This window comes from Thermobia domestica, chromosome 16 (assembly GCF_964235325.1).
Source record: "Thermobia domestica chromosome 16, izTheDome1.hap1.1, whole genome shotgun sequence".
Lineage (NCBI taxonomy): Eukaryota > Metazoa > Arthropoda > Insecta > Zygentoma > Lepismatidae > Thermobia > Thermobia domestica.
Genome location: NC_137469.1, coordinates 139094029 through 139117243, shown reverse-complemented (window position 1 = coordinate 139117243; position 23215 = coordinate 139094029). Strand labels below are relative to the sequence as shown.

The window sequence follows — 23215 nt, the reverse complement described above, 5'->3', positions numbered from 1 at the left end:
CAACAAACTGAGTAAATGTAAAAAAAGTTCTGGATATACACAGTATGTCAGAATAGATTTTGCAAATATATTATAGATATTCTATGTAACTCTGGTATGAACACTGTAATTGGGTAGAATAACCTGTTGTGTTCTTCTTCTTAAATAAATAAATAAATAGTTACATTCAATTTTTTATATAATAATTTATATATTACAGTATAATGTATTTTTTCCAGTAGTTAGCTCCTCTAAAAACTCACAGGCCTCGAAAGCCAAGTAGTAGTATAAGCCCTATTGCTATTATTACAATTACAAATATCAATATCCAAAACTGCCTGAAGTTCTTTTTTCACTTGGTTAGATATATTCACCTCAGGTAAGTAGACAGAAACAAATGGAAAAGAAAGGGAAATGAAGGCCTTGAAAGTAAATCGAAGACAAATTTACAAGTCTTCAGAAGATACCGTCTACAATGCAGTGAGCAGAGTAGGTCGGTAAATCAGACTGAGTCGGTGGGTCGCAGTGGGTCATGATGGGTGGTAGGTCGCAGTGGGTCATGGTGGGTGGTAGGTCACTGTGGGTCATGGTGGGTGGTGTGTCGCAGTGGGTCACGATGGGTGGTGAGTCACAGTGGGTCACATGCAGTTGACCAACGATCCACTCAGAAAACTTGACCCACTTGATCCACTGACCCACTCCATCTCTGTGCCCAAGACAAGGAAAAAAGTGGGCAATTGCCCACCTGGGTTTGCGAATCAAATATATTTTAATTTATGCATAAATTGAAGTTATAATGGCAAGAATTACAGACAGATAAATCCTATACGATATGATTCAAAAATTTAGGAGTGAATCTAACCCTTTATTCTATTCATTCAAGAAAAAGGAAGCATCCTCTTGGTCTTCCTAATTTCCTGGGCTAATTATTCCCCCGTTTTGATTTTCTTTTATTCAAACATTTCCTTTGTTATAACAACTAAAGTCCTGTCATGTTGATATCCGCGCTAGTTGGTGTGAAACACCAGTTTCGCTTATCATTTCTTCTTAGTTTTGGTGTTACTGATGGGCCGACTTGAATCACAACTGACAACGGTCGATAAAGTATGATAGGCGAAATGAAAGAAAGTACCGTCAAGAAAAAGAAACAGAAAGTAGAAAGGATGAAAGAAAGAACAAAAGGACGCAATTCTTACATGGAATGAAATTTGACAAATACAGTATTATTTTAGAACAAAGAGCGTAAGAAAATGGAAGTAAATGACATTCTTAGAAATGGTAAGAAGGATTATTGTTGTACGTGGAATGCGAAAAACTATAACAATTCGGAGGGAGCTTGAGCCCGATATTCCCCTAAATACGCCACTGAAGATAATTCTGCACCCCTGATCCTTTTTCAACTTCATAAATATTTTGAACATCGCTTATATATATATATATATATATATATATATATATATATATATATATATATATATATATATATATATATATATATATATATATATATCTGGGAACGGTCTTACCCGCTCCCCCCCCCCCAATGTTGAAGGCAGATTTGCGCCGGTGCTTCTAGTTAATTAATATTCTTATCTTTATGAATTATTGAAACAAAGTTGATAGGCGAAATGAAAGGAAGTACCGTCAAGAAAAATGGAAAAAATGGGTAGGAAAAATGAATAAATAATTAAGTAGAAAAAACAATTCATTAATCTTAATAATTTAAAGCGATGCATATTGTGTATTTTTAAAAATATATTTCAGTTACAACTTATGTTACAGTAATGATTTACATAGTTTCTTGCTGTGGATAGAACAGAACAATAAAAATATAGTGTACGACACTGAAACATTAAAATATTGGTGTGGTAGTATACATTAAAATATTCTATTATATTTCTATTTTTATTTATTTACTTGCATTAACACGAAATGCAGAATCAATCTTTCATTAGTGACAAGGAAAAAGTAATAGATTAAAAAGGAAAATGACCTCTCAAACCCACATGTCTTCCATGAGTATGAATAGAGCAATATCTCATAACCCAATAAGCTGCGAAGGACTAGGATTTTAAGTCTGGAGGTAATTGTGCTATCATACAAGAGATAACACTTAAATATATCTCAAAATCTAAGTTTAGTATATCAACCAGTTGAGAATGCTCCAAAAGCATTGCCAGAACGAAGTTGAAAAGAACGGAGAGATGGAGCGGGAAGAATAATTGTGGTCGTTCCTAGATGTAAAAGTAAATCTTTTTATCTGCACCTTGTACTGTTTCTTGCAAAATTCGCAAAATATCCTCTCTGTATGACTTACAGTTCCCGAGATATGGCTCCTTAAATCTCCTGAAATTCCAACTTTTTAGGCCAATATCTGGGGAACGGTGGCCTGTTGGCCAGTAGCCAGTTGATCAGTAGCCACCGGTTACTATTTGGTATCAAACAGTTCACCATTCTCTTAGGTATTGATCAATACCAATATGATGCGTGACTTATGATTCTCAAGATATGGCTCCTTAAATATCTGGAAATCGACAATTTTTGGCCAATATCACGAGAGCGGTAAGTCATAGAGATGATATTGGAGTTGATCAATATTTAAGGAAATGGTAAACATTTTAATACCGATATTAATTGATGGCCACTGAACAACTGGCCACTGCCCAAACCAGTGGGCAGTTGGACAGTGGCCACCTGTTACTATTTCGTACCAAAATATTTACCATCCTCGTAGGTGTTGATCAGCACCAATATAATCTCTTTATGACTTACGGTTTTCGATATATGGCTCCTTAAATGTCTGGAAATCGGCCATCTTTTGGCCAATATCTCGGGAACGGTAAGAGTGACGCGAAAATCTTAATCACTTTCTCAGATAGTTTTTGATGCTCTATCGAATGCAGGGTTCAAAATTGAAAAACAAAATCGTAAATAACAGACAGACAGGCACATAGACATAGACCGCCTTATGCAGAGTCATTTTGACGCATGATTAGTGTCATACTAAAGGCATGACTACTGCTGGAAACATATGTTAGTCGAACTCTTTAGTATGGCACTAATCACGTGTCAAAACGACTCTGCATAAGGCCCAGAGAATTCAGTAACAACTCTAAGTTGTTTGAAAAAAGTGAAATTAAATGCACACACATTGTTTGTAGATATTTTTAGTTTTTAGTAAAAACGTCTATATTGTTAGTATAGTATATAACATTTATATTGTGATTTGTTTTTATCTGCTTAAACATCTTAAACCCTTGCACTGAAACGACGAGTCTAGATCGTCATGGCCTTCCGGTGCCAAATCGCACCTGATGAGCTACACTAATCATAAAATCTAAACTATTGTAGCATCACCCCACCCATCTATAATGCACGTTTATAACTTATATTTCAAGAAATTTGATGCAACGAAAGGAATTAAATGATTTAATATTGGAGATAGTCGCTCTGTTTATCATAAAATAAATCGTAGTGGAAAGGGTTAAGTAATAACTTTAAACTGGCTCTTGCAAATTAAATACAATCATTTTAACCACAATTAAATGTTTAGTATAACGATATAAATGAACAACTGTTTGAAAATATATTTCAAATTTACATTACAAATGCTAACAAATTATTAATAACTGTTTCAGGTTGCATATTTACTAATTCACTGGAAGACCTTTATCCGTGACTCGTATGAGCACTTATATTGGAATTTCACACGAATTGGAACGAGTAAGACGAAAACATCTTTACAGCCTGGTCATCTGTACATAGTTATCAAACTCACCTGTTTAAACCAACTAGGGCCATTTCTAAATAAATATCCAATGGTAAGACTTCTCTTTTCCTTGATAAGTCAGAAATTATACTAATCATAAAAACGTATTTTAATCAGAAATGTAGTTTTAATTTCCTTATGTAAATTTATAATATATTCAAAGGCCCTAGTCAACGACGTTCAGGAGCATGATGTATAGGTGCTGCATCATAGTTATTCGGAAGTAATAATCACTTTAGACTTTTTCGTAAGCAGGTAAAGAGAAACAACTTTGTTCAAGTATACAGTATAGAGGATAAAGAGATTGAAACTCACAACCAACAAAAAGATTAATATAGTTTTTTTTTTCTTTCTTTATGAAATTGAAAATAATCGAATACAAAGACCGATACCATTTGTTGACCGTGGGAATCCTTGAAACTTTGCTGAAAATTTATTTAGAAAATTATTTCGTATTTCTACAGATCTCATCAATGAAATAATACGCCACATTGCACCCAGGGTGAACATATATGAAGTAATGTGTCATATATATATTAGGGCCGAGCGAAAAATCACTTTTTCATATATCGAAAATACAATAGTTAGGAATAGTTGTCAATTCATATTGATAAAATACTGTAAAAATTTCGTCGCTGAAATCGAGCATCTTCGGGTGACGAATCGCCAAAACAGATTTTGTGTCTTTATAAGGTATGCAAACCCGAAGTACACACCACTCTCCTGTGTTTCTATGATAAATGAACAAAAATATTACCTATATTTCTTAACTTAAGCAGTCTATAAAATTGAAGAAATAATTTCCAGATAATTTAGGCAGATTTGGAACCTTAGGATAGCCCATTTTAGTAAAACAAAGTATTGTATATCATCTACTGTACTTGTGGTTTCATATAAGGTTCTAGCATTGAATTAATACGCCGATAAAAGTGTTCATTGTTCATTATAATTTTTCCTTCAACACACTTTTTCCTTTTAAAAAAATTCTCATACTACTTTATAGAGCTTACCTTTCTCCCTGCGTAAGAATTTAATTTGAACTAATCCAATTGATAGTACCAGTATTGAAAAGAAACAACGTAAGTATTTTATAACTTTGTTCGAGAGTGGAAGACGACCTTTTCAAGGTAATTTTGCGGTGTTAACATTGTGTTTCAGTGTTTATTTCGTTGTACGTAGTTGATAAGTGTATAAACAGTTTGTTTGTGTACTGTAAATTAAACTTTATGTAATATTATGAGATCTGTATTTTATATCAATATTGAAACTAACAATGCCGAAGATAAGAACAAGATTCAAGACGACTTACCCCGTGTTTGGACATTCAGCTGAACTTTCAGGTATACAATCGCCCACAAAATTAGATGAAATGAAGCATTATTTTCAGCTGGTAGAGCTTAAAAAGCATGAGAAAGGGTATGATCGATCTGTAAAGAAGGTGGCGAGAGACGTTGCTCAGGGTGTGAAATCTGTTTAGGACAAGACTTCCATGCCTACTGTGTCGTTAGAACGTATAGTTCAGCTTCTACTTGCCTTGCACGGAAGGTATACAAGATTTTTTTTTTAATCTAAGAAGAAAACGAAAGCTTCTGCTAATTTCCAGAAAAAAATGAATATATTTAAACAAATTAAACAAAGTTCTTTGATATATGTTCCTGTAAATGTCATGAACTTCCCACGTGCTCATGTGAATTGAGAAAGAAAGTACCTAAAAAGGGTGGACATTTCTGCAAGTTCAGAGAACAACATGACTAGACAGAATAGAGGGAGTTGACTACGACGTGACTTTACAACTAATCATACGCACTAAAAGGAAATCACGAGAGACCACCCGCCAACAATCTTCTTACATATCACAAACGAGTACTTCTAATGAACTCCAGACATCATCCGGAGGGGAGCTCAGATTCCACGTTAATCAGAAGGTCCACGTCTCATATATCTCGCTGCTGAACGGGACGTTAAATTCAACTCAACTCAACACCAGACATTAGCTTCTGATTGCGATGAGTCAAGTGTTGATGATTACTTTGCGAAACAACAGGATATTAGAAAAAAAAAAAGAAGCAAGCAGCAACGACATGTCCTTAGACTTCTCATTATGCTGGCAGACCGATTTGGAACATCTGATCGTGCAACTGCTTTGATAGCAACAGCTACATTGCAATCTTTTGGAATAATTGATCCAAAGAATGCTGGCCAGATGATAGCTCAGAAATCCGTCGAGAAAGAGAAAATATATGACAAATGTAAGTGCTAATGGCCAAAGAGGCTTGTACTTTGATGGTCTTAAAGATCAAACTCTATGCAGAAAAGAGACAGGAGGTCTCTGGTTTTCAGTAAAAAGATACTCTACTTGTAAAAATGGAGCTAAATATGTGTGACTAATGAGACCTTCTTCAAGATACATACCACAAAAGGAGCGGCAATTGGTTCATTAAGTGATTCATAATAACTGTATTTCGCACACCTGGAGAATATATTGCTTTCTATGGTTCACAATGACAGACTTCACGTCAGAAAAGAGGCATGGAGAAAGATAGTCATTGTAAGGGAAAAGGCTAGGAACGAGAATAGTACAGATAATGACAGTAGCAAAAGTAGGAAAAAGAAACGAGGAAGACCACCTAAAGTAGACAATGAGTCACATGTTAAAAAAAATGCTACCAAAGCTCAATTTCAATTCAAACGATTACACAGACCTTTTTAATTGGAAATCAGTTGAAGTGACGCATCCTCAAGCGCTGTCTTCTTTTCCAACAAAGAACATGAAATATACAGTAATAAACGTGAACAACAAGGCATAAAAAGAACTTTGAAATATTTCTGTCACATTAAGAGTACAGAACGCTGCGTGAAAGTTGTAACAGACGCACCTATAGCAGTTTGTGGCAGAGATGGTTTTACCAGACTAAAACCCCTATCTGCAAACTCAAAAGTAGAAACAAAGGCAAACTATGCTCTGAAAAGAACAAAAGATCTAATTTTGAAAATACGTGTATGGATGGTAGGGTGGGCATGGGAGGGATCCGACCTGCACCCACGTTCTTGTCGTGAGTTCTGGGTCGTTTCACTGAAACAAGCAGACAGGTACAGAATAAATATATATTTTGTATTAAGTAGGTTGGCATTTTGATCAAATTGGCTATTGTGTGATTCCAAATGTGCCTAAATCATGCAAAAAATATTTCTTAAATTTTAAATATTACTTAAGTTAAGAAATGTAGGTATCTGTAATACTTTTGTACATTTATCGTAGAAACACAAAAGAGTGGTGTGTACGGCAGGTTTTCATAACCTATTAAGACACATCTTTTTCGGCGATTTGCTACCCGTAGATATTCGATTTCAGCGACGAAATTTTTACAGTATTTTATAGGATGTCCAGATTTGCCTAAACAAACTATGTAACTGGTAAACTCATTTGGCTAAACACTCACGGGTGGACCTGTTTTTCGGGAGGGCACAAACGGGTCTGCGCGGGGAGGGCACAAGCGCGTAGTCTCCTTTCAGTGTTTTGAAGGTAAACTTTGTGCCTCCTTTACGGTTCTTTGGGGGCTTTCGGATCCAGGTCTGGAACCAGTTCTATGATCCGGTTCTGGAACCGGGTTTTTAGATCCAGGTCTGGAACTGGTTCCTAAGATTCGGTTCTGGAACCGGTTCCGGAATTGGTTCTGAAAATCGGATCTCCAAGAACAGGTTTCTCGAGGAATCAGTTCCGCCGGAATCGAAACTAGTATTTTATTAAAATCAATTGACAACTTTTCCGCATTCCACACTATTGCGTTTTTTATATATAAAAAAGTGATTTTTCGCTCCGCCCAAATATGTATATATATTAGGGTGGTTCGAAAAAAAATCATTTTTCTATTTCCAGAACGCTATAGTGCGCAAAAGTTGCCGTTGATTAGTAACAAGAAGAAACCTAAAAAGAAAAATTTTTTATTTACATATCTTCCAGTCCCGCATCGCCGTTGAAATTTTAAAAATCCGGTAAAAACAATAAATTTTCAATATTTTTCTAAAACGACTAAATAATAGAGGATGATGACACTACATAGCTTAAAGGTTTTTTCAAGTATGTAAAAACAACTTTGAAATAAATAAACTATATTTATATAGTATTTTCTGGTCGCGCATCGCTGTAAAAAAAAAATTGCAAAATTTGCGAATTTCGCAAAATTTGAGGGTTTGACATGTTTTTCTTCTTTTCTTAAAACAAGTAAGATAAGAATGCTACTCATCACGAAGTAATGGCTGTACTTGAAGTTCCACTACCCAACCAGCCATCCATTCCATGCTTACGAGACCATTCAGAAAACGCGGAATTTTGCCAGAAGAGCTGAAATAAGTTGTAGTCCCCGTTATATGATAGAACGGAATGCTTACTTTGCTCATCCCGAAAATTTGCAGGCGATGATCATTGATAACAGAAACCACATTCGAGAGCTTAGGCAGAGACGACTTTTGAAAGCAAGGAAAGCAGCTTTTGAAAGTGATCCTATTAGGCATTTTTGCCACGCATGAACTTTGTAGCTAAAGATTTCACCGAAATAAAACAATGGGATACTTGTAATCATACTTCTCCTTTATTAAGAGCATTGACTAATGACTTAATAAGACAGTTTATAAGCAAACATTAAACCAGTTATGAATTTCAAGAAGTTCCTATGTCATACTCATGCTGCCGAAAGATGCGTTAAACTTGTGACGGAAGCTTCCGGTAGAGTGTGTGGACACAGTGCTAGAGACGGCTTCATCAGAGCTAAATTATTGTCAAGATCATCTAGGCCTACATTTTCACATAAATCAGAAAAAAATGAAATCTTTAAGTTTTACGTCCCATGGTTATGCTGGCTAAGCTAAAGGAGACGGTGATGATGAGAAATGATGAAATGGTGGAATGAAGAACGTGGGAGGAAATCAGAGAATCCCGAGAAAATCCACCCACATGCTGTTTGTCCACCACAAAGCTCACTTAACGCGAGCTGGAATCGAACCAAGGACCCCATGCACCAGAAGTGAACGCTTTATCGCTGAGCTCCCGCATAAATGAGAGTTTAAAATTATTAGTAATACACAAAAATTAAGGGGAAAATGGAAGTTTGTAGGGGACGAGTTATGTGAAATTATAAATGTGTAAATGCAATTGTAAATAATATACCCTAACCATTTGATGGCTAGTTGGTTGAGCTGATTTTGAGTTTAACGTCCCTTTTCAGCAGCGAGGCTATGTGAGACGTGAACCTAGTGATTAAAGTGGAATCCAAACCGCAGGGAATCGAACCCGGGTCTCCAGCGCCAAAGGCGCGTACGCTGTTTCTTTTCTTTTTCTTTCTTTTCTTTTTTTTAAGATTTAGCCACGGATTCTGTTAGCTGTAGTGAGCCATCTTGAATGTGAGAAAGGGCCAGAATCACGAACTGAAAAGTCTTCAGAGCATTGTCCTAACTGGATAACTTTTGATATGTCTATTAAATATCGTTGGTCTTTGCTTAGTATCTGCCTGTCTACTTCAGGAATCACATAATTGATAGGTTCAATTTCAATAACTGGTATTGTGTGTGAACACAGTGCTAGAGACGGCTTCATCAGAGCTACATTATTGTTGAGATCATCCAGGCCTACATTTTTACACCAATAAGAAAATATGAAATCTTTAAGTTTTATGTCCAACGCTTACGCCGGCTAAGCTAAAGGAGACGGTGATGATGAGAAATGAATGAAATGGTGGAATGAAGAAAGTAGGAGGAAACCAGAGAATCCCTAGAAAATCCACCCACACGCTGTTTGTCCACCACAAAGCTCACTTGGCGCGAGCTGGAATCGAACCAAGGACCACATGCACCAGAAGTGAACACTTTATCACAGAGCTCCCGCATAAACGAGAGTTTAAAATAATTAGTAATAGACAAAAATAAAGGGAAAAATGGACATTTGTAGGGGACGAGTTATGTGAAATTATAAATGTGTAAATACAATTGTAAATAATACACCCTAATCATTGGATAGCTGGTTGGGTAGTGGAACTCCAAGTACAGCCATTACTTATTGATGAGTAGCATTCTTATCTTATTTGTTTTAAGAAAAGAAGAAAAACGTCAAAATCTCAAATTTTGCGAAACTCGCAAATTTTACAATTTTTTTTTACAGCGATGCGCGACCAGAAGATACTATATAGATATAGTTTATTTATTTTAAAGTTGTTTTTACATACTTGAAGAAATCTTTAGGCTATGTAGGGTCATCATCCTCTATTATTCAGTCGCTTTAGAAAAATATTGAACATTTATTGTTTGAACAAATATTGAACAAATATTGAACGGCGAAGAGGACCGGAAGATATGTAAATAAACATTTTTCTTTTTGGGTCTTTTATATATATATATATATATATATATATATATATATATATATATATATATATATATATATATATATATATATAATAAGTGACTCACAAATAAGTGGCCGTAAGTGGGATATCGTTTTTGTAATAAAGCAAGTTGTAAGGAAAAAACATCACACGCAAACTCATTTCAGGTTTCGGTAGATATTTGCGGCCATTTGGACAATGCAGAAATATCTCGAGTGGCAGTTGAAATCCTAAAAAAAAAAAAAAAAAAAAAAATGTCACATTGTAACGATTAACAATGGGGTACGTTATACTCCAATGCTCCCGCTTAAGATTTAAGTTAGGGAGACGAAACTCAGTATATGAAATCCCCATTAAAAATAAATGGACAAGTGCTCCAGCGTCTTTGCAAAATTCTACTTTTAAACGGAAGGAAGTACAATTTCTATCATCTTTCTTTTGGTAATGGTATGTTTTTCGTTTTATCTCGTTAATAGTACATATTTTTTTTAAAAAAAATAATACATTAACAAATCTTGAGTAATACAAATATATTTTGTTTGTGAAGTCTGAAAAATATTCTTTTTCTAACGTCTCCCATACGAACACCTATTTTTGTGTAACCACATGTCGATTAGTCGGCAAAGTAATAGAAAAAGAACATTAAATCAATAATTAGAGTTCATAATTAAACATATTTTTAACCTATAGCGCACACTGTTCAGAAGGCCGAGGGCTTGGACATGACAACTAGCTTGATTAATATAAAACGTTAGTAACAGTTTTACCTTGCCTACAATAATTAGTTTGATTACGCGGAAATAATACAGTGAGACGTTTCGCTTTTATTCAACGGACACAGAAGATTTTAGTCAATTATGTAAAATTTTAAAACAATTCACAAACTGTATTATTTATATATATTTGCAATTTTACATCATTAATCTCATAGTTTTAATTTTTTTCAATTTAGTAATATTAAATGCCACTCAGGTACTTACGAAGGAATTTATTTCGGAACGGGTCCAACCTTTGGACGTCCAAATTTCTTTTAAATATATCAACAAAAGAAAATTTTCTATTAAAATTTGTAAAAGCATCCCTAAAATTAAAATAAATTTACAAGTAAACGTCAGGATTTCGGGGGAAGAGCTTAGGACCTGCAGCACCTAGTCCCTACGTACGTCTCTAATGACAATGATTTAAATTGAGTCTGATTAACCAGAATAGGACATCCATAATTTGACTTGGACATTGGAGATCTGAAATTTTGATTAGCATATAGATTATTTTAAAAAAAAATCCTTCAGCGCCAGTATGCCTTGAATCCCTTTTAAAACTACAGGTCAAATCTTATACAACCTGGATGCTGAAAAAGAATGCGATCACATTCTGTATCAAAGTCAACATGGTTTGTTAATTTTGCGTCTCTCTCTCCCTCTCTCTCTCTCTCTCTCTCTCTCTCTCTCTCTCTCTCTCTCTTTCTCTCTCTCTATTAATAAGAAATAAACTTATTTAGTGTTTTCATATATACTACCACAACAGTGGCGTATTTAAGAAGGGCTTCCGGGCTTAAGCCCCCTCTCCCAAAATGTTATTTACTATTTTAAAGTAAATGAGCTATCTTGCAGAATCTTCACATTTCCAGGAATAAATTTGGCAAAGCCCCTCTCGAAACAGAATCGTAAATACGCCACTGCTACCACAACTAATTTGTATATTTCTTTGTCTGTCCGTGTTTCCGACCGTCCAGGAGACAAAAAAAAAAAAATCTCATGAAGTACTTGATGGATCGTTACAAATTTTGACCAGGATGTGGAGGGTCAAAAGTTAAGAACTGAATTTGTTGATTGAGATAATATTTAAACCGGAAGTGGCAAAATTCATGATTAACTTGGATCACAATAGACCAAAAGCGGTATTAAATAGAATAGAAGCAGTGTTTGCAATTTGATTAAGTATCTCCATCCATAACTCTATACCGAAACGGGAAGTGATAAAAATCCAGTATAACTTCCGGTTTCAATATTGATTTATGTAGATCCGGAAAGATAAGAGACAGCAAGAAGTTATTTTTAATCGATTTAGCGTTTTAAGAATAGGTGCCATCTTCCCTCATAATACCTTTATTCAAACAGACACTGGAATAAATCAACTTCTTCCGGTTTTAACGTTGATTGCTATGGAGTAAAACGGTAATAGTTAGTGAAAGGCAGTTTTCTGCAGCCACCTAAGCGTCCCAATAATATATATCCCATCCCCACTCTAATCTCTCTACTTAAACCAGTGCTGTCAATGTTAATTAAAAAATATCACGCTATACTAACCAAATTCCTTCCCGTGGTATACTCATAGCACTCGGTAATTCCTACTGCTTCTTGTTATTTAAAAGGAAATCATAGTTCAGATTGAACCAGACTTTCATATGATATTACTTAGTACTTATTAGTCACAATCTTCTAATTTGGAATCAAGTAGGGAATTTGTGTAGAATATTTGCGATTTTTATTATTATTATTATTATTATTATTATTATTATTATTATTATTATTATTATTATTGCACTCTCTTAGCGGGACTAAGGTTGTGGAGGTCCTCAACTGGAGGCTTGTTTTGAATTATATGGGTAGTGAGTATTAAAATAATAAAAATTTAAAAAAATCGAACCTATATGAAGTTAAAAAAAATAAAATGAAACATGAGTTTAACGTCCGACGCATATGCTTATTTCGCTAAGGGAGAAGATGATTAAGGCAAGTGAATGATGATGGAAGAATTGGTGGCAAGAGGAAGTGGGAGGAAACAGGAATACCCGGAGAAAACTCACGAACAGAGCTTCCCCACTACAAACTTACTTTTTTAATTATTTTATTTATTTATTTAGAAAACAACACAACAGGCTTGATGCCTAATTATAGTGTCGTATAATACATACATAGACATATATACATTTATCCGTACAATTAATCACTTCACTTCGAGTATCATGTACTCGATAATAATCCTGTTTCTAAATACATATTCTGACATACTGAATATATCTAAAACATCAGTTTTGTGACTTAATTAATTGTAGGAGTCACATATTCTCCACAACGGAGATTAGCTTAGAATATTTGTTCGTGCCCTTTGACAGAAAAATATACCAGTATTCCCTGGTCTTGTTCTGCCTGCTGGAACGCTCAGATATACTTTCGTGAGTAGCTCTGGACAGTCAATTTTATTATTTAATACTTTATATAAAAATAGTAAATCAAACATCTTTACTTACCAGGGATCGAACCAGGAATGCCATGCACCAGTGATAAGCGCACTACCAATGAGCCACCGTGGTCCCTGTATGAAGTTCGTAATAGAGGGGAAATTATATATTTTTTTAAAAAAAATTCAGTTAAGGAAGCTGCTATGTGTACCCTAACTACCGTCGATTGATTTACAGTTAGTATGTCGTTAACTTCGGAATGAATCAATAGTTTCTTTGATATCAAACATCTGAGTCATGGATCTATAAATTCACGAAAGAGAGAAACAAACTGAATTATTTATGGCAAATACTTGTTCAACATTTTAACCCTCCTGTCGTGGTTCCACAGTCAGATATCTGCACGAAAGGTACCTCAAAAAATACCACATGTTGTAGACCATACATTTGCCGAGTTTCTTCACAAGATGGACAGCGAACATGAAGATATAAAAGTGTATCAAAATAAACAAATCAATCAAGTAATTTTTAAAAAAGTATTCAGAAGCCTCCTGCTCAAAAAAGAATTATCTTTGGCCTATGGTTCGTAAATCATTGTATTTAGAACGAAACAGGCTTTCAAATTATGTGGTACACATGCTCTTTGACTTAAAGTTCGTGTTTATCTACAGCTTGAGGTGGGATCCCAACTACATGAACTCCCACTGGAAATCGAATCTGAATCCGTACATTCGGGAGATATTGGAAAATATCCCGAAAAAGACCATTGACCATTTTTTCAAATTTGTGCCTTCAGATAGATAGCAGTGGCGGCTCGTGCTTTGAATTTTAGGTGGTGCAATATAGAGGACATCTCCTTTTTCATTATTATTACTATTATTATTATAAATAATAATAGTTTAATAATAATAATAATAATAATAATAATAATAATAATAATAATAATAATAATAATAATAATAATAATAATAATAATAATAATAGCAGTGCCGTATTTACGATTTTGTTTCGGGGGGCTTTGCCTGAGAATGTGAAAATTCTGTAAGATATTTCATATACTTTACTATAGTAATTAAGATTTTTTGGGGGGCTTAAGCCTGGAAGCCCCCTAAATACGCCACTGATAGTATAAATAATAGCGATTACTTCATGGCATGCTTCAAGCATGCAATGGAGAAGCTCATTTTGTATGATTTTTGACGTACTCTTGAAAATTATTGCGGTTTCTAAATGACTCTTGAGAGCGCTGTCAAGTTCTGCACTGAAATTAATTAATCTACGAAAAACGCCTCGATTTGAAGAAGTCTGTTTTTCATCATGTCCTCTTAAAGCCAATTCGAAGGTGCTACGAAACCAAATGCAATTGATGATTATATTGAGCACGTACCTGTTTTGCATTACTTTTCGATTGAGGGTGCGGTGGCTCAGTGGTAGAGCGTTCACCTCTGGTGCTTGGAGTCCCTGGTTCGATCCCAGCTCGCGCCATGTGGACTTTGTGGTGGACAAACACCGTGCTCGTGGATTTTCTCGGGGTTCTCCCGTTTCCTCCCACTTTCTTCATTCCACCATTTCACTCATCTCTCATCATCACCGTCTCCTTTAACTTAACCGGCATAACCATGGAACGTAAAACTTAAAGATTCCATTTCATTTCATTTTCACTTTTTGGTTGTGATTCTCAATGGACCGCCTATAACCAGCATTTAGTTGAGCAGCAATATTGACGTTTCCCAACACAGTGAGATCAGAACTTGTCTTATATGACCTAACGATTTATTTATTTATTTATTTATTTATTGTCGTGCAGATGCTGGATATCCCCTTTTTTTACCCCATGCATCTTCCTCCTCCCCGAACAACAAACAGGGAAAACAAAACAAAGCATTTTTAATTTCACATTCACATAACCACTTACGCTGTTCGTACAAGTTGAGATTTAACTTCCTTGTAAATGTTCGTTTCGGATTTATAATTACTTGCGTTATGTTGAGAGTCGAAATTGGTCTTCCGATGTCTTTCACAAGTAGGTTTGCTTCTGAAGTTCTTTTTGAAAACGGGTAATTCAACAGAGGCGTTACATAATTCATTGCTACTGCATTGCTAGTTCACGTACGTATATCAGGGACAGACACGTAATTATGCAATTACAGCAACAATATTCCAATGAACAACAAAAACCGGTATACACACACAACTTCCCCAATTAACGCCCTTTCTCTAAAAACTGTTCTCCAATTTTCTCATTCACCCATGCACACTTGAAAAGGAAAACGTATCTATGCTGCCATATTTCTACTTATTCAGATACGAGTGTATTAAATATCGACACCTTCAATTTGTCTTCACTCTTCACGGGGTCGCCTTTACTGTCTCCATAGCTGCCTTGACCTTACTTGGTTGACAGAACCAATAGTTATGACCTCTTGGCAATCTCGCATTTAGGCAAGGTGCAAGGTTTTTTTCCCCCTCTGTAGCGACTTGGTTACGGTACGCAACATTGTCACAAAGAACAGGCGAGAACCGTGTGAACCCAATACTGCAGGGGGAGGGACGGTGGTGAAGTTCCAGTTCCAAAGCGTCATGTTTTGGAAAGGCTGTTTTTGTTTGGTAGATTTGTTTGCAAAAGATGTGCAAGCATATGGAGTCTTATGAGGCAATGCATAGCGTGATAACCCCCCTCTTACTGCGCAGTCCCGCAATGGCCCAGAAGCTGTTAAAGCTGGGAGAGTTTGGCAAACTTTCAAACAGAAAGCAACTAGCCAGCCTCGTTTCAAACGTACTTGTTTAAGAAAAGATGATGTTGACAATAGAATGAAAAGTGATTTAGCACAAATAAAAAATGAAAATATTGGAAGTAGGTTTGTACAAACATGCAAACATTAAGAGAAACCGCCACTGATAGATAGATAGATAGATAGATAGATAGATAGATAGATAGATAGATAGATAGATAGATAGATAGATAGATAGATAGATAGATAGATAGATAGAGATAGAGAGAGAGAGAGAGACAGACATAGGGGGAACGGAACTACGTTGAAAAACTTCAGCAAGTGATTCCGAACACCCGTACGAGTATAACGTCTTGAGAACAAATGCGAGCCGATCAATGGTTTGGGCGCTACAGGTTGCCGAAGGCGTGGGAATATTAACTTGAAAGCTCCATATCTCTACTATCCTGAATGATGAGCTAATGCGGCAAGGTCACGTCAAAGAAACCGAACTTGCTCTATCCAAAAATGCCTATGCTGCAAGCGTGACATTCGTGTGCAATGTAGTCCCCAAAGGAAGTGAAGAATCCCCGGAAAGTTTCTGCCGAAAAATGGGTTCCAATGTGAACGGTTCGACGGCTAGACGAATAGTAAGCAATGATTTATTGGCCGAAATGTCATATCGCCAACATTATCAATATGGCGCAGGAATTTACATTTGCTATGTGGAGTTGCATAACTAACCGTAGGCAGGCGTTACGTAATAACAAAAATATGTTCTTGAGTGACCAGACCTGAGAGGGGGAGTCATTTGAAATGAATAGAAGCAGCATATTATGTACACAACTACAACGCGTAGACATGGGAATTAGTCGTAACACAGATGAAAATAGTGTGTAAGAAGTAGAAACTATGAAATGTGAAAGACCACTACATAAGGCAAACATTTGTATTGAAACATGCATTCGTACAATACCTTATTGCATGCCATAGATGTTGTTCTTAGGTCTGCAAACTTTATAGATGTTGGAAGCGCTCTCCCTGCTTGCCAATGCATCCAGCAACTCGTCACATCATGGATTGCCGAACCCGCTCCATTCGTCCATCTTGCAACCGAAGTTCGTCAAATGGTATACGGATATGTTGTTGAAGTTTCTGGAGATCAGGAAGGGGCTCGACATGCACGAGACTTTTCGCGTGTCCCCAGGCCCGTATCCAGGGAGAATCTAGGGGGGACGTCCCCCCTAAATTTTGGCTGCCCCCCTAAAATTTTCACAGTAGACTGGCAAATGAACTATAATATGGCGATGAACTATAATATAGTTGCATCGAGCCCCATAACTTCAGCCGCCCCCCTACATTTTTGGGCTGGTTACAGGCCTGCGTGTCCCCACAAGTAAAAGTCGAAGGGGTTCAGGTCAGGTGACTGGGCAGACCATGCAACAGGATCTCCCCGACCAATCCATCCCCGGGAATGTGGTATTTTGATATTGGCGGACGGGACGTCGGAAGTGGGCTGGAGCTCCATCATGCATCACCACACCGTCGTACTTGGAGTGGCACATCTTCAAGTTTCATAGCAGAGTGTTCCGCAGAAAATCCAGATAAGCCTGTCTATTGAGACACTGTGGCAGAAGTATTGGCCCAAGTAGGTGGTCCGCAAGAATCCCCGCCCAAACGTTTTGTCACATCCGCCACACACACAGCATAATCTTCATCTTCTTCAAACAATCATTGAACTGTAGACTTTATTTTAGGCATTTATTCCGAAGTTGGCCATTAGCCTAGTTTTTGGCTAAAAGCGTAATAATTGGTTTCTTTGTGTACAAAAGTTTAAAATTTAATTCACATAATATTACCGAGCGAGCGTTAGCGAGTGAAGGCGGGTTACAGCTACGCAAGGCACATTGTTTTCTGTCTTTATTACAGCTAAATTAGAAGGGGTACCTGTGTTCTAGAACCTTGCCTCCATGTTGGTTATGTTACTTTCCGTTACATTGAAAAGTATAACTTCCTCCACGTTTCTTTACAGTTATTTGCTTAACGCATTTTCTACAATTTATTTTTAGACTTATTAAACCATGACTTCTACTTACGGTACTTTTAATAGATTTTCCTGACTATCACCAGCCATGTTTACAAAACAAATGCTCATTACATGCCCATAATCGTACCATGAAGTAACCTTGCGCCAAGTAGTTCCCTCCGTTTGCCAAATAGTTCCATATTTAGAACCGCTCATATAAGAAAAGGCATTTATTCCGAAGTTGGGCGTCCGCTTTCGCCACGTTTTTTCGCTGTTATCTCCTTTCCACACTTTCTGCAATTTGTTATTAGGTTCATTAATCAGTGCTCTTCACAAATTTTTAAAAGATTTTGCTTGTTATCAACGTATTGCTTCACAAATGTTAAAACTGTTAGTTCATTGCCCTTGTACATTCGCCATGTTGATAACATAAATGCTCGTTTCTTTCCCACAATCCATCTGTTCGGTTACCTTACAAGTAGTTCCCTCCGCTCTCCGTATAGTCTCATGTTTATAACCGCTTATATATAACAAATAAACAGATTTTTCGAGACTCTTATATATTATCAAGCACACAAACGATCAAATTATCCATATCTTTCCTGTAAATTTTAAAAATTTTGCTGGAAACGGACGCCCAACTTTGGAACTTAACCCTAAGAAAATAAGCACTACTTTTGCTCTCCTCATGCATTATCAGGCACACAAACGAACTCATACTCTTCAAGGCGGAGTCTTTCTATATCATAACGTTGACGAACTGATATCTAGTCAGCCTGGGTAGTATCAGATACTATTTTTAGTACTTTCAATTCCTCAATTGTCCAGAAATGTTGAGATAATAGAATTCAATAATAACGTCATCGTATGAAGATTCTGATAAATGCACTAATTGACTTGTAAATCTTTACTTAAAGGCAAACATAGAAATAAACAAGAGGCTTAAGCAGTTGGAGGCCCCGAACTTGATTTACGCAAACATAGTTTTAGCCATGTTACTCATCAACAGATAAATTATCAATATGAAAAAACGAGATTATCTCATTTTCTGGAGTGAAATAATTATATTTTACTTGGCACTGGATTCATAGATACAAATAACAAATTTAAAACATTCGTTAGAAATCTTGATAACATTTGATTACAGTGAATAAGTTTTAATTTGATTTATCTATGTTCGTTTATGCTTAATAAGTTAGCTGCTAACATATTTACTATTCGCATCTTTCAAAATTCAGCGAGCTTTTGAGACATAAATCATGACTTTTAAATCAATAAACTAATTTCTCTTTTTCTTCTAAAATGTTAAATTATAATTTTGATAAAACAGCTGTAGTATTGGTGTTGGAAGTAACTTTCTGAGGTTCGGACGGGGGTGTAAAACAGATTTATTACACTGGAGAAAATACTTATTTTAAACAATAATTCTTAAAAATTTTAATATTACATTAAAATGTATTTTGTTTTAACATTTTGAACTTTTTTTTTCAAATCACTTGTAAAAATGTATTACGGATTATTACAAGAAAATGACCATTCCTTTAGTAAATAATACTAAACCATTATCCATTGTGGTCGTAGTTACTATGCAATAATTGTAGAATTTTTTGTTAGTTAGCACATATTACTTGCTAATTGCTACATATACTTGGTTGTTTCTTTCTTCATCATCAAAATTCCTTCTTTGCAGTTCCATCTGGCTGATGCTGAAGAACGAATGAAGACGTTAGAAGACAAGATGCCTCACACGAAGGATGGAATACTTGACATGGAGTTACTTGGGAAGATGATCTTGTCTAAGCGTCCTAACCAGATCTCGAATTTTTCCAAAGCTGAAGAAGCTGGAAATAGTGCGTGGGGGAATAAGTGTGTGCTGAGCGCTCATTGTCCATTCGAAGAAAAGAGCTCCAGGAACTTGAAAAAGAAGTTAAGTTTCTAGAACCTAATTGGAGCCGTAATATCTGGATCTGGAGCATCCGTGGATTTCTCTAAATCTAATGATAAGTTGCCTTGAAATCTTAAAATGCCAGAAGCTGACAGAAGATAGACAGTAGTGATTGAATATGTTAGGAAAGTTTCTTGGGAAGATGATCTTGTCTAAGCGTCCTAACCAGATCTCGAATTTTTCCAAAGCTGAAGAAGCTGGTAATAGTGCGTGGGGGAATAAGTGTGTGCTGAGCGCTCATTGTCCACTCCAAGAAACGAGCTGCACAAATTTCAAGAAGGAGTTAACTTTCTAGAACCTTAATTGGAGCCATAATATCTGGATCTGGAGCATCCGTGGATTTCTCTAAATCTAATGATAAGTTTCCTTGAAATCTTAAAATGCCAGAAGCTGACAGAAGATAGACAGTAGTGATTGAATATGTTAGTAATTTTGACCAATCAGCACAAATTGAAGTGAAAGATGGCTTGTGAAATATGAGTGTGCTGAGCGTCATTGTCCATTCGTAGAAAAGAGCTCCAGGTACTTGAAAAAGAAGTTAAGTTTCTAGAACCTAATTGGAGCCGTAATATCTGGATCTGGAGCATCCGTGGATTTCTCTAAATCTAATGATAAGTTTCCTTGAAATCTTAAAATGCCAGAAGCTGACAGAAGATAGACAGTAGTGATTGAATATGTTAGGAAAGTTTCTTGGGAAGATGATCTTGTCTAAGCGTCCTAACCAGATCTCGAATTTTTCCAAAGCTGAAGAAGCTGGTAATAGTGCGTGGGGGAATAAGTGTGTGCTGAGCGCTCATTGTCCACTCCAAGAAACGAGCTGCACAAATTTCAAGAAGGAGTTAACTTTCTAGAACCTTAATTGGAGCCATAATATCTGGATCTGGAGCATCCGTGGATTTCTCTAAATCTAATGATAAGTTTCCTTGAAATCTTAAAATGCCAGAAGCTGACAGAAGATAGACAGTAGTGATTGAATATGTTAGGAAAGTTTCTTGGGAAGATGATCTTGTCTAAGCGTCCTAACCAGATCTCGAATTTTTCCAAAGCTGAAGAAGCTGGTAATAGTGCGTGGGGGAATAAGTGTGTGCTGAGCGCTCATTGTCCACTCCAAGAAACGAGCTGCACAAATTTCAAGAAGGAGTTAACTTTCTAGAACCTTAATTGGAGCCGTAATATCTGGATCTGGAGCATCCGTGGATTTCTCTAAATCTAATGATAAGTTTCCTTGAAATCTTAAAATGCCAGAAGCTGACAGAAGATAGACAGTAGTGATTGAATATGTTAGTAATTTTGACCAATCAGCACAAATTTAAGTGAAAGATGGGTGTACCCTTAATCTATATATGTAGTGCTATTTGTTTGCTTGCAAATTAGTAGTGAAATAAATTCAGAAATTGATAAAACATATTTTAGGATTTTCTAAAAATTCAATGTATTGGACATAATTATTTACAATGAAATGAGAAATGTAATGAAATTTTTTAGTTTTACGTCCCACGATTATGCCGGTTAGGCTGAAGGAGACGATGATGATGAGAGATGAATAAAAAAAGATAGGAAGAAACGGGAGAAGCCCGAGAAAACCCACGCACAAGTTGTTTGTCTACCACAAAGTTCACTTGACGTGAGCAGGGTTTGAACCCGAGACCCCAAGCACCAGAGGTGAACGCTCTACCACTGAGCCACCGCAGCCCCGTTATTATTTACAATAAGTAATCATTTATATTCTTAAATTGGAAATAAAAGGATAATATTAATAAAATTAAATTGGTTATTTAATTCTAATGAAATCTAATTGCGTTCGATACCATGTTATGCTTTTTATTATTGTAATAACCTTTGACAACTAATATTAAAATTGGCTATTTGTTATTTCTTCCGGAAGAAGATACTAAAAGAGCTGTCAGGAATTCAACAAATGTAAAATTTGATCCGTTACACGTTGACGCTGAACTGTTTCTGATGGGACGATTCAACCATTCCATGGGGGTTCTCTGTATCCCACAGATGACGGTTGTGTAGGTTGATGACGCTAGTCGTACCAAAAGTCGCATCATCTGAGAAGAGGATTGACGACAGAAATCCAACAATAGTGGTGACCCTATGTAATAACCACCCAGGGCCGTCGCGTGGGCGGGCCAACCTGGGCAATCGCCCCGGGCGCTGCGACCAGAGGGGCGTCGAGACGACATATCAACAAAATTCAAGGAATTCAGATTATATTGGTAAATGAATTTTTTTTTTAAATAATGTTAATTCAGATATTTTAATAAGATCAGGCCACCGCTAAGTAAACTTTATTTATTTATTATTTCATAAGAATAACACAACAGGCTTAATGCTCAGTTATAGTGTCGTGTACATAATTATCTAACAAACAATATTATACATACACAAATATACGTCATTTAATTATGCAGAACTTATTGCTTTACAATTGTTTTGAACTTGTTTTTTGGACATTATTAAATACATTTACTACATGAAATCTAATAATTTCGTTATATGAAGCACACATTCTCCGCACAGCAGGCTTATGTAATATGTTAGTTCTTGCTTTTCTACAATAGAATGTCCCAGTTTTTGCTGTTCTAGTCTTACCTGTTGGGACACGTAATAACACTTCTGAAACTAATTCTGGACAGTCAATTTTACCGTTTAATAATTTATGTAAGAACAAAGATCAAATACCCATTTTCTTTTCTCTAATGTTTGGAAACTAAATTCGTTATTAAGTCTTGATAGGAAACATACTTTGGCTAGAAACCGGCTTTCCTGTATGCAAGCATTTTTTTTTAAATTTAAACTGTATATTTCCTATTGCATCAGTGATATTTAGTGATATTTAGTGTCCAAACAGTAAAACAGTATTCCAATTTTGACCTCGCATACGAAAAACGTAACTTTATAATGTTGATTCTTTGTAGAAATCCTGTCCTATCCTATAATTTAAACCTAGGTTTCTATATGCACTACTCGTTATTGCGTCAACGTGTTGAGCAAAGGTTAATTTATTATCAAATATAACCCCTAGATCTTTAATAGTATTTGGAGTAGACAAGGAAGTGCCACTTATTGTATAGTAAAAGTCAATTGGATTTTTTTCCCTCTTGAAAGATACAGATTTACATTTGAACACACTCAGAACTAATTTATGCTTATCACACCATTTTTGAACTCTCTGTAGATCCTGTTGAAGTTTCACGCAGTCATCAATTGAACTTACTTTG

General features: G+C 36.0%; 1 long non-coding RNA gene across 2 annotated transcripts in view; it reads left to right on the top strand.

Moving 5' to 3' along the window:
- LOC145672812 (uncharacterized) overlaps positions 1–21363 on the top strand; it is a 38361-nt gene extending 16998 nt beyond the window's left edge. For both annotated transcript variants that reach the window (XR_014128674.1, XR_014128673.1), the window contains exons 2-3: positions 3618–3800; positions 19731–21363. This is a non-coding gene — a long non-coding RNA (uncharacterized LOC145672812). The remainder of the gene's footprint in view (positions 1–3617; positions 3801–19730) is intronic.
- The last annotated feature ends 1852 nt before the right edge of the window (positions 21364–23215 follow it).